This window comes from Balaenoptera musculus, chromosome 2, assembly GCF_009873245.2.
Source record: "Balaenoptera musculus isolate JJ_BM4_2016_0621 chromosome 2, mBalMus1.pri.v3, whole genome shotgun sequence".
Lineage (NCBI taxonomy): Eukaryota > Metazoa > Chordata > Mammalia > Artiodactyla > Balaenopteridae > Balaenoptera > Balaenoptera musculus.
Genome location: NC_045786.1, coordinates 87,419,786 through 87,431,810, shown reverse-complemented (window position 1 = coordinate 87,431,810; position 12,025 = coordinate 87,419,786).

Sequence of the window (12,025 nt, the reverse complement as noted above, 5' to 3'; positions counted from 1 at the left end):
GACCTGTGTTTTACACTTCATATGCGTTGAAGACCCAGGGGTTGGTTGTAGAGAGGAGAAGGAGATCGGTGAGTAATTACTCAAGGTGCACGGATCATTTGTCCTGACTGAGAAAACTGCTAATTAATTAAGGTAACAAATATATGTCATGTGCCTTGGAGAGTATTGGTATATAGTCAGCACTAGATACTTTTCTCACATAATCCTCCAATAACAGATAATTATCAAAGACATGGAAGGTCTTTTTGTGGAAGGTGGCTTTGTAATGCAACAGTTAAGAGTGGCTCCTCTGATTGTTTGTATGCACTGGATAAGTCCAGTCTGATTTTAAAGCAAAGTCCCTGCTTTATGCCCTAAGACCACAGATGAAACTTTCGTTTGGGATAGGCTCATTGTGATCATTTCAGGGAGGGAAGGAACAAGAGCGATGCTTTGGATAAGATGAGGCTTTCTGAAAGGATGAATGAAAACCAGGTCTCTCTGCGTAGGTTAACTGCCAAGTAGCTAAGGAGATTGCTTGTCTAATGCTAGAGAAAGTCAAGGCTAATACTTTGCAACAGATAGGTAGAAAGGTCACAAGACACAGCTGAGAAAGATGGATGGTGAAATATGGAACAGTTTTCTCCCCCAGTATTGATTTTTAAAAAGTAACTTCCCGGGAGGAGTGCACGCTGTGAACAACCCTAAATGAAGTTATAACTTTCCATGTTTGCATGCAGTAAAACTCCTGTAATTGCATCCCTCAGCTGCAATTTGGGGCCACACCCAGGCCCGCAGTGGTGCCAAAAGGCAGGAACTCTGGTGCTGTACTGGCACAAGCTGGGTTCAGATTTCTTGAGGAACAGCTGGATAGAACTCAGGATTTGGAGCCACAGACGGGGGTTCAGGTCCTGGCTCTCCCACTGACTCATGCCCCATAGCGTCCCACTAGTGCGTTTTAATCACCACTTTACAACCTGTAGAGTGGGTAACAATACCTACTTCACAGGGTTAACACAAGCATTAAATGAATTGAGGTATAGCTTTTAGCAGTTTGGCGCATAGACTGTAGCTGTGATTGTTGTTGTTAACTCCAGTAGTTGAATGAAGTGCTCAGAAATACAGCTTTCCCTTAGACTAGAAATTCCTGCCTGTCTGTGAGAAATGGGGTCATGACAGCTCTCCAACATCCTCATTCTAGCAAGACGGATTCTGTCACTTGATACCACCACAGCTCCCTGCCTCATTTCGACAGACTTTCAGAGTTGGGAAATTGCCAGCATTATAGATTAGCCCATGTGGGGTAGTGGCTAAGAGTACATGTCTGGATCCAGCTTGCCTGGTTTGAATCCCAGATCTGCCTCTCACTGGCTGTGTCACCTAGGGGAAGTCCCTGAAACTCTCTGGGCCACTGGTTAATTTAGATCACAGAAGGCCCTTTGTATTCAATCTCTCTTGATCTCAATCAGTCCCTCTCTCCAGGCTATATAAATACATATGATAGATATATACTATTGGTTATAGGGGTTCACTGACTGCAAGAATTCACTATCAGCTACTCCCACAAATATTTTTTGGGCATCTAATAAACACAAGGCCCTGGGGATTCAGAGATGAAAGCCCTTGTCCTCAGTGAGGACAAGAATCCTCTGCTGGATTCTTTCCATAAAGCGCCAAGATAGATGTCCCATCTGTGTGTGGTCATAGCATTCAGAATATGCCACTGTCTTACACCAGACATTCAGGGAGAATATCCAGAAGAAGGTAAAGTTTGAGATGAATCCATGTATTAGCCAGGTCTCATTTGGTTCGGACAGAAATCCAACCCAAATAAGCCTAAGAGAAAAAGGAGAACTTATTGACTCTTGTAACTGGGAAATTCAGGTGTTCACTTCAGATTTGGCTAGATCTACGAGTCATAATATAATCAAGGTGCTCTCTTTTCCTTTCAATTCTCTCAATTCTTTTTCCCTCTCACTCACTCTCTGTGGCAGACAGGCTTTCTCACCTTGCCCAGGGAAGAGGGCTACATGCATGTCCTGGTTTGGCCTCCTTAGTGGAAAAAAGAACTTGGGTTTCTACATGTCCACAGACCAGTTCTGGGGGACGATTCTGATTATCAGCAGATAAACAAATAAATGTGTCTCCCCTATCCGAAAGAGTGCTCTTTTTGTTGAGTGCTGTATTAGCAGTGCCTAGAACAGTATGACCTAGAACAGCACACAGTAAGTTCTCAGTAAATATTTATTAGCTGAACGAACCAGCTACATTTTGGCCATGTGCCCACTTCATAGCTAGGGGAGTGGGGTTTGCTACCTAAAGAAGTAGATTGATGGATAAATGTTCTCAGCACCCCAAACCATCATTACCGCTGCAGTCCTGAACCACGAGGAAGACTTGGCCGGGAGCAGAGGAGCGGAAACTTCCCGGGCGTGGGGAACAGTATGTGTAAAGGGCTGCAGGCGGGAGGCTGTGGGAACTGTGGGTAACTTGGTACGTGTGCGAGGGATACTGAACGACAGGAAGACAGGGTGGAAAATGGGCTTCTGGAGGATCTTGGGTTGGGATCTCTGATGTTGCCTTTTGCTCCTCCAGCCCCACCCTGGACCTTCTGCATCCTGCTGTCTGCCCTGGGAGGTGGCCCAGCACAGGCCCTGTGAATGGTCTCCCCTGCTGTCTAGTTTCTGGTTGGGTTTGGCCAGTGTGGGTTGGTAAGAGGTGGGAGGGAGGGAGGAGAGTAAGGTTGGGGCGTTTATTTTTCTGGCTCCCTCCTGGCGGGGCTATCTTGGCCCTATGATGAGGTAAGAACAGAAATTGAGGGTAGGAGTTAATTTGACAGATATTTTATATCTGTTACCTGTTGAATCTAATAATAAAAAAAATTGGGGCTTGTGTTTTATGTGTTTTCAAATTTCATTTTCTCCCAATAATTTTTAATTGTATTTTACAGAAGTACTAGTCTGAGAAGAATTAGATTTAAAAAAAAATCAAACAAAATGAAAACAAAACCCACAAATCTGGTCCTTCAGCACAGATGGCTGGAGAAGCCCCACTCTCTTTTTTTGGGTTCTGATGCCCTCTCCCTGCACCCATCCTGACGGGCACAAGGGTGGAAACAGCTCCCTGGCTACGAATCCCGAGGGACCTCACTGTGCCTGCGGTTCCCCCAACTGGCCCACCTTTGTACATAAGCCCTTCGTGAATTATCCTCACTTGACCACGTCATCTGCTTTCCCTTGGGCCACTGACTGACACAACGTAAACTCAAAGGGGTGCAGAGCCACTGAAGGAATTTACGCGTGAATGAGAGGAGACTGTAGCAGCTTGGGTGAGCTATGGATTGGAGAGAAGACTCCAGACAGGCTGACCAAGGCCACGGCCAACTAACTTCAGCAAGGGAGGGTGAGGGCTTGAATTAAGGCACTAAGGAAGGAGAGGAGGGGAAAAATTCATGAATATTTAGGATACTGTATGTCAGGCAAACAGAAACCACTATATAAATAGTGCAGGCAGAAAGGAATTGAAAATTGCAGAGGTTGGCAAACTATGACCTGTGAGCCAAATTCAGTCCACTGCCTGTTTTTTTTTTTTTTTTTAATTAATTAATTAATTTATTTTTGGCTGTGTCGGGTCTTCGTTTCTGTGCGAGGGCTTTCTCTAGTTGTGGCAAGCAGGAGCCACTCTTCATCGCGGTGCGCGGGCCTCTCGCTATCGCGGCCTCTCTTGTTGCGGAGCACAGGCTCCAGATGCGCAGGCTCAGTAGTTGTGGCCCACGGGCCTAGTTGCTCCGTGGCATGTGGAATCCTCCCAGACCAGGGCTCGAACCCGTGTCCCCTGCATTGGCAGGCAGATGCTCAACTACTGCGCCACCAGGGAAGCCCCCACTGTTTTTATAAATAAAGTTTTATTGGAACACAGCCATCCTCCTCCATTTCTGTATTGTCTAGGGCTGCTTTTGCGCTACAACGGCAGAGCTGAGTAGTTGTGACAGAGACCGAACGTGGCCCTCAAAGGCTAAAATATTGACTAGCTGGCCCTTTACAGAAAAAACTTTACCAACTCCTGGAACATTGGGAAGTTGGTACGTACAGAACTCTAGGAATGGCTGGGGAAACAAACATCATGGACAAGTACTGCTGGTTTTCAGGGGGTCAAGAGGCTACAGAAATTGCAGGAATACTGGCCCCATTGATCTCAGCATTTGCCCCATCAAATCAGGTGATTGCCTGCAAGTCTATGCAAGCCTCATGTCTACAGACTGATATGCCAGCCATTGCCAAAGGGAAAGGGCTTCTCTTCCGTCTTCAGTCTGGTGCAAATGCCCCTCCCTCACTGGAAGACCTCGGATGAAACCAGCTGTCTTTTCCCAGCTTTCTTCCTTGATACAGAGGTGAGTATAGGAGGGACAGGGATACAGAAGCCCAGGGCTTTGGGGTGACTACAGTGGGTGGGCGATAGGGAGGCTGGGATGACTGCCAGGCTTGGGTGACTGTGACGGATGACAGTGCAGCCACGGAGAGGGAGGGGGGTGGAGGAGAAGATTCCGGACAGGGAGAGAGGCACTGCCCGCAGGTTAGTTTCCCAAATCCCTGCCAGCTGTGGGGTCTCAGCCAAGTTCCGCGGTGGGGTTTTACTCAGACTCCTTCACTCAGTGATATTCATGGAGTGAAACCATAAAGTAGTTTTGACATAAGAAAATTGGATTTACAAGCCTGGGATTAACATATCTTTCCAAGCTTATAGGCTAAAGCAAGTTATAAGTATTCCTTTTAAAGGAGACCTTCCAGGAAATGGAAAACATTGGCCCAAGGGCCCTGTTGGCATGTGTAGTCCTGTGAATGGCAGAGAGAGGCCTGAAGCAAAGCAATGAGGTGAAAAGAGCAGAGTGGAGGGAGAGGTGGTGAGAGGCAGAGGGTGGAGAGGAGAGAAAGCGTTGCACCTGGGAGGACCTCATTAAAAAGGGCAGTGGTCACTTAATCCCTGTATGGGAGCAATGGGAGGACGTGGGGAAAGGGACAATTACTGACCAGCCCTTGGCCTCTGGCCGCCCCTGTTTACTATCTCAGTGGTCAGTCAGGGCCCTTTCTCCCAGAATAGATGCCCTAGGTTGACTGGGGACCATCCCCTGACGTTTAACAAGATTGTGGCAGAAAACTCTCCCCACTCTATTTCTTCCTTATCTCGGCAAATGGAGGCCTTTTCACTCCAGCAAAGCTAATTTTATTGCTTACTTCCTCCAAATTGGTAATAGTTCAGCTTGTAAATCCATCCATACATCCTATGAACCCACTGTATATCTGACTAATTAGTGGTTGTCTTGTTAATGAGGAATGCCTTCTTATGGATTTTCTGTGCAAATACAATACTGTAAGTGCTTCAACATCAATAACTGTACAAACAATATAGTAATTTGAATGGTTGTGGTTAAAATGAAACTTTTCTAGAATCCAATTTATAAATCTAGGAAAAGGCTGTTATTTGTGACTAGGAACTATGTGTTCATTGTCAAAAGTTCCAAAAGATTTTCAAGATCGCATAGCAAATGAGACATGGAACTGGGATTTGAATCGCAGTCTGTTCTCACGGTATCTTAGAAAAATTGTTGATATCAGGATTACTTTGGAAGGCTTCTCTTACTTCAGTGCTGTCATATTTCTTCTCAGGAGTAAAAGAAAAAGGAGCCATGCATTAGTCCAAGTTCTCTCATTTTCCAAGTAGCAAAAAAGCAATTTATTGGCTTATGTACTTAGAAGTTTGGGAAGGAGATCAGGCATGGCTGGATACAGAGGCTCACTTTCTTCCTCTCTTATTCTTGCTCTGTGTTTCTTTGTGTTGGTTTCTTCCTCAGGTACACCACTTCACATGCTGACAAAGTGGGGCAGGGGCAGGCTTACCTCTGGTCTTTAGAGCCCACAGTCCCTCTTTTCTAACTGTTAAAATGGCAAAAATCTGGGGAAAGATGTGATGATCCAAGCTGAGTTTGTGACTTTTGTTGAACCAGTCTTGGGGGAGAGGATTGGGTCAGCCCTGTGGGAGCCACTTGGACTAAGAATGGGGGTGGTGGTGGTGATTCTCCAATGAGATGCTGGGGTTAAAAACCTCTTTTTACTACAAGAATAAGAAGGTGGACACATCCTATCTTCTTCTCCATTGTCAACATTAGTCTACTTACTCACTCAGTCTCTGGCCGGCTACTGGGGTCCTCAGGTGGGTAAGTTGGGTTCCCCCGTTGGAAGAGCTTAGACCCTAAGGGAGCCTGCGTTCTCAGGAATGGTCCTTTTGCACCCTCTCAAAGCATCCTCCCGACCAGGAAGGGGGACTGCAGCTCCCCCAGGATGCCTGCTGACACCAGGGATTCCTTCCCGGACCTGCCAACAAGAGCCCTTTCAGCTTCCCAGGGTCTCTCAGTAGGCTCTGTGACAGAGCCAGTGAAGTCCTGGCCCGTGGAGAGGGAGCGGGGAAGGGGAGAGCGCGCCTGGCTGGGTCCTGGAGCCGGGCTGTGGGCGCCGCCTGCTGGAGAACTGGAGCGCCTGCGGATCTTCTTTTACAAACGGGGCCCAGTAAACGCTAGGTTTGAAGTAACGCCAAGCTGTGCGTGTTTACCACCTGCACCTGATTAACTGGCAGCCAGGTGAGCGCTGAGTAAAGGAGCCAGAACTCCGCGTCTCTGGGAGCCTCTGCCCGTCTGTCCAGCCACCTTCCCCACCACCTCACACGGCACAGGGACCACAGGGACGGCGCCGCGTTCCCTTTCCTTACCAGTTCCTGAGAGGTGAGTCGGCTCAGCCATAATCACAATCATAATCAAAATAATATTAATTGGTATAATTTTGAGTACTTTGAGGCAGACACTTGGCTAGGGGCTTTGCACCCAGTTTCATACTTAATCTTCGTGATCACCATACGGGAGGGCATTTTACTTGTGTTTTGTAAAGGACTGAGACTTAAATTAGGGAAGTAACTTGCCCAGCGCACGTGGCTAGGAAGCGACAAGGTCAGGCCAGGGCCACAAGAGGGCGCACCTCCTTTTTCAATACTGTCCTATGAGTCTTCCTTTTCCTTGGGGAAAACCCACAATTTTTTTTTTTTTTTTAAATTTATTTTGGCTGTGTTGGGTCTTCGTTTCTGTGCGAGGGCTTTCTCTAGTTGCGGCAAGCGGGGACCACTCTTCATCGCGGTGCGCGGGCCTCTCACTATCGCGGCCTCTCTTGTTGCGGAGCACAGGCTCCAGACGCGCAGGCTCAGTAGTTGTGGCTCACGGGCCCAGTTGCTCCGCGGCATGTGGGATCTTCCCAGACCAGGGCTCGAACCCGTGTACCCTGCATTGGCAGGCGGATTCTCAACCACTGCGCCACCAGGGAAGCCCCCACAATGTATTCTGACAAATGTTAAGAACCCACATAAACACAGTATGTATGTATGTATGTATGTATGTATGTGTTTATTTATTGGAGGAAATGGACAGCATTGGGAATATGGGCTGTAGGTAGGATGAACACGTTTCTGGAACTGGAAATTAGACTACATCTGCCGTGACAGGAGGCAGAATTTTTGAATTTAGGAGTCTTGTACAATCTGGGATGTTAGTCATCGGTACCATATGGCAGGAAACTGTAAAGCCACGAGAGGCCTTGGTGAGTTATGGCTGGCAATCCGCACCGTGTGCATATGCATGCAAGCTGCACACTTACCTAGAGCGTCCTCGCAGGCTAGTGCTGGGTTCTCCCTTGCCCTGGTAACACTTAGCATTAAAGTCTGGAGTAGCTGCTTTCCTCTGTCTGAGATAACCTAAAGGCACCAGTCTTCCTCTTTTTCTGTTTCCCTCTCCCAATTTTCATTGCTCCCAACTCTTGGTCTGATTGAGGGGTGTCTAAATTACGTATTTGTTACAGAGGAGAATATTGCTATTGGCCATTTCTGATTGCCTCATTTCAACAGGCCATTTCTGATTGTAAGTAACCACTCTAGTTTCTAATTATCAATCGATTTAAAGTGATAGTTTTTAAACCTTCATTAAGGAAGTTTGTATCCACTGATTCCCCCCCCCCCCAACAGACTTTAGGCTTCTGGAGGGCAAAGATCTATCTACTTTATGCAATGAAGCCTTACTATGTACTGTGTTGAGTTTTGATGCTGGGCAACTGCATATCTGTGGTTCCCAAACCTGGTGGTACAGTACAATCAACTTTTTTTTTTTTTGCTTTTTAAAGTCTTTGCCTGGGGATTCTGTCTAGATCACTTTGGGCTAAAGCCTGGCAGTCTGTGTTACATGAACAGGTGGTGCCCATCCCTGTGGTATCTACCTCTGCTGCACCAATATCTCCCCCAGCTCTTATTATGGCTTCATGGGGCGGGGTGGGGTGGAGGTTCCCTATGACGCTGGGAGAAGAGCTTGGGTCTGTTGGCAGGGGTTGAAATGGACTGCTGTCACACTACTGCCCCACTCAAGAGTGGCCTTAAGGACTGTGATGAGGGAGATAATCCCAACAGGCAGAGCTGTGAGTGGTACCCTTGTTTGTCCATTTCGTATGGAAGGAGAGGTGGCCTGAGGTAGTTTCCATGGACTCCTGGGCAGTGGTGAATAATTTGGTTAGGTGTCTGGAAGGAGCAGGAGTGGAAGATCCAAGACCGGGAGTCTGGGGAAGAAGCGTGTGATTGAACTGTGGGAGTGGGCAGATCTTTATGTTGACCATCAATACCCAGCAGAGGGGTCACTCAACAACCAGGTAGTCAAGATGACTCGTCTGATGGATGTCTGTCAACCTGTGTTCTCGGCAGTCCCTGTGCTTGCACAATGGGCCCATGGATGGAGGAGCTACAGCAGCAGGGATAGAGGCTCTGCATGGGCTTCCTCTGCCCAAAGCTGGTCCAGTTATTGTCGCTTCTGAATACCTGATGTGTTAACGGCAGAGATAAAAGATGAACTCTTGATATGGTACCATTTCTCAAGACATTTGTCACCAAGTTGATGCCCTCAGGCCTTTATCACCCTATATGGGACAGTGATTCATCCTCTTTGGAACTGATCCCACCAGATATTCATTGGCCTTTCCTGCGCCTCTGCTAATATCATCCCAGTGTTCACAGAGTGCTTGTTTACTGTCATGGGAGCCTACCTAACAGGTTTGCAGACCAGAAACCTCATTTTACAGTGAAGGAGGTGTGGTAATGGGCATATAAGCATAGAATCCTCTAGGCTTACCGTATCCCACATCACCTGGGAGTGAAATAGAAGGTTGGACTGGCCTATGGGGCCTTTTACCCCTCAGCTGGAATCAGCTGGCCATAGACATCCTTGAGCTAGGGCCTTCCTTTCAGGGCATGCAGGGACTCTGGGTGCTGGTGTTTCCATAGAGGAGGCCAGAGGCCAGATGAGTAGGAGTGCAGGTCTGGGAGGGTGTGATCAGGGGGACACTGGATGTCTAGGAGCAGGGGTAATGGGGGAGCATAATGGGGACAGAAGAGGGTGGAAAACCACCAAACAAAATCCAGAAACTGGTCTCTGGATCCCCTTTCTGGTGATTCTGACCAGTGAATATGAGGGAGGACTTAGGAATCTATACTTTTAAAAGGCTCTTGAGTAAGTTGGGTGCTCTCCCAGGTTTGGGAACCATATGGGGGTGGAAAAAGGATGGAACATGGAACAGAAAGAGGCAGGTGTGAGTCCTGGCTTCACCACTTGCCCAAGGTGACCACCCTTTACGGACAGTTACTGGCTTACTGGTTTATACTCTTCTCATTTATAAAATTGGGCTTATGATATCAAATGGGATAATAGTGTGTGAACCATTATTACATGAGTTAATATACTTAAGGCATTAAGTGGTGTCTTAAGGTAAAGTGGTGTCTGATAAGCACAAGAGCGCTACTAAAGCATTAGCCATTTTAATGTGAATTAATGTTATTGTTAAAAAGTTTGGGGCACAGAAAAGGGTCTGTCGGATGAGGGCCAAAGACATACCTGAATTCTTCCTGCTTGTTAGCTCTTCCAGAACCCAGCCCTGAGGGCCAGAACTACCATGTCTTTCCTCCAATTTTTCAGGGAAATAAGTTCAAACTTACAAAAAGTTTGCAAACATAAAATAGTGCAAGTAGCACTCATATACCCTTTACTGAGATTCACCCTTTGGAACATTTTACTCCGGTTTACTGTATCATTCATGGTCTTTATCTTTCTTCCTTGCTCTCTAAATATATGGAATCTTTGTACGTACATATTTATATACATATACATACATTTATATACATGCATACATATACATATATTTATACATACTATATATATGTGTGTATACACATTTCTTTTCTGAATAATTTAAGGGTAAGTTGCATGCATCATGGCCTTTAACCCTAAATACTATATTACACTAAATACTGAACTACAATATTAGGTGTACTACAATAGGGATAGTCTCTTCTGTAACCACAGTACAGTTATCAACCTCACAAATTTACAGCGATACAGTATTTTATCTAATCTACTGTCCATATTCCAGTTTTATCAGCTGTCTTTTCTAGCACTTTTCCCCTTCTAGTATAGAATCTAGTCTAGTGTCAGGTATTACATTTAGTTGTCATGTCTCTTTAGCTTTCATTAATCTGGAACATTTCCACAGCTTTTCTTTGTCTTTTGTAACACATCTTTTTCCCAGCTTTACTGAGACATAATTGACATATAATGTGATGTAAGTTTAAGAGGTACAAAGTGTTGATTTGATACACTCATATACTGCAAAATGATTACCACCATAGTTAGCTAACTCTTGCATCACGTCACATAATTACCATTTCTTTTTTGTGGTGAGAACATTTAAGATCTACTCTGTTAGCAACTTTCAATTATATAATAAAGTGTTATTGACTATAATCACTATGCTGTACATTAGATCCCCAGAACTTATTCATCTTCTAACTGGAAGTTTGTACCCTTTGACCAACATCTCTTCTTTCCCCTCAGCCCCCATCCCCTGGTAACCACCATTCTACTCTCTGTTTCTGTGAGTTTGGCTTTTTAAGTTTCCTCATGTAAGTGATATCATACAGTCCGTGACTTAATTTTCTTGATTTCTCTGTTTGTGTTCCTTCTGGTCTCTCGATGCATTCTTCCAACCTCAGCTCAACAACTAAAGGCCGAGAGCAAGCGTGCTGTGTTGGAGAAGGGTGCGTGGGGAGGGAGAACATGGGCGCAGGTGCAGAGGTGGAAACCAGGGAGCCATGCAGCTGTGTTTGGAGGGTCTTCGAGCCTGGTCTCAGGAATGTAAGGTCCATAGTGAGTGCACAATTATCACCTTTTCCTCTGGGTCCTGAGAAGTGCCTCTGCGGTCCAGGGAATGTTAAGCTTGTGGTTGTGTATGCGTGCAAGTTATGAGTACAATCTTGCTTCTCTCCTTGAAAAAGTAAACCATCATTGAAAATATTATTTATTTAGCCCCAATTTGAGGCCTCTGAACTGCCATTTCTTCATTATAGAAAATGTAATAATAATATAAAAAAATGGCAACAATAATGATAATTGCCCCCCCCCAAGTACTATGAGGATAAAATGAGATAATGTTCTCCAAAGTGCTTTGTAATCCAAAAAGAGCTATCGTTATACTGCATGTTGCTAAATACCAGTTATTATCACTGCCGTTTTCATGGGGGCTTTCCCCTTGTATGTTAAAGAGAGTTTATGTGATGTCGGTTTTCATTTCAGACAGTGTGTAGACACAGCCTTAACATTTCCTCCTAATTTCTTGGGGGAGACAACTAACTTGAAGTGAGGATCTACCATGTTCCAGGTGCTTTACATATATCGCCTTATTGTAACTAAAAACAAAACCTTCTTATATAGAATCATGATTTTTCCTCTTTTTTCCCCCTGAACTACTTAATAAGAGCAAGCTGTGGATATGACGCCTCAACACCTCTAAATACTACAGTGGCTCTTCCCCCTGCAAACAGCACTTTCCTAAATAACCACCATACAATCCTCCAAATATATAAAAAAAAAAATCAACATTGATACATTTACACCCAAGTTTTTCCAACTATCCCAACAATGCCA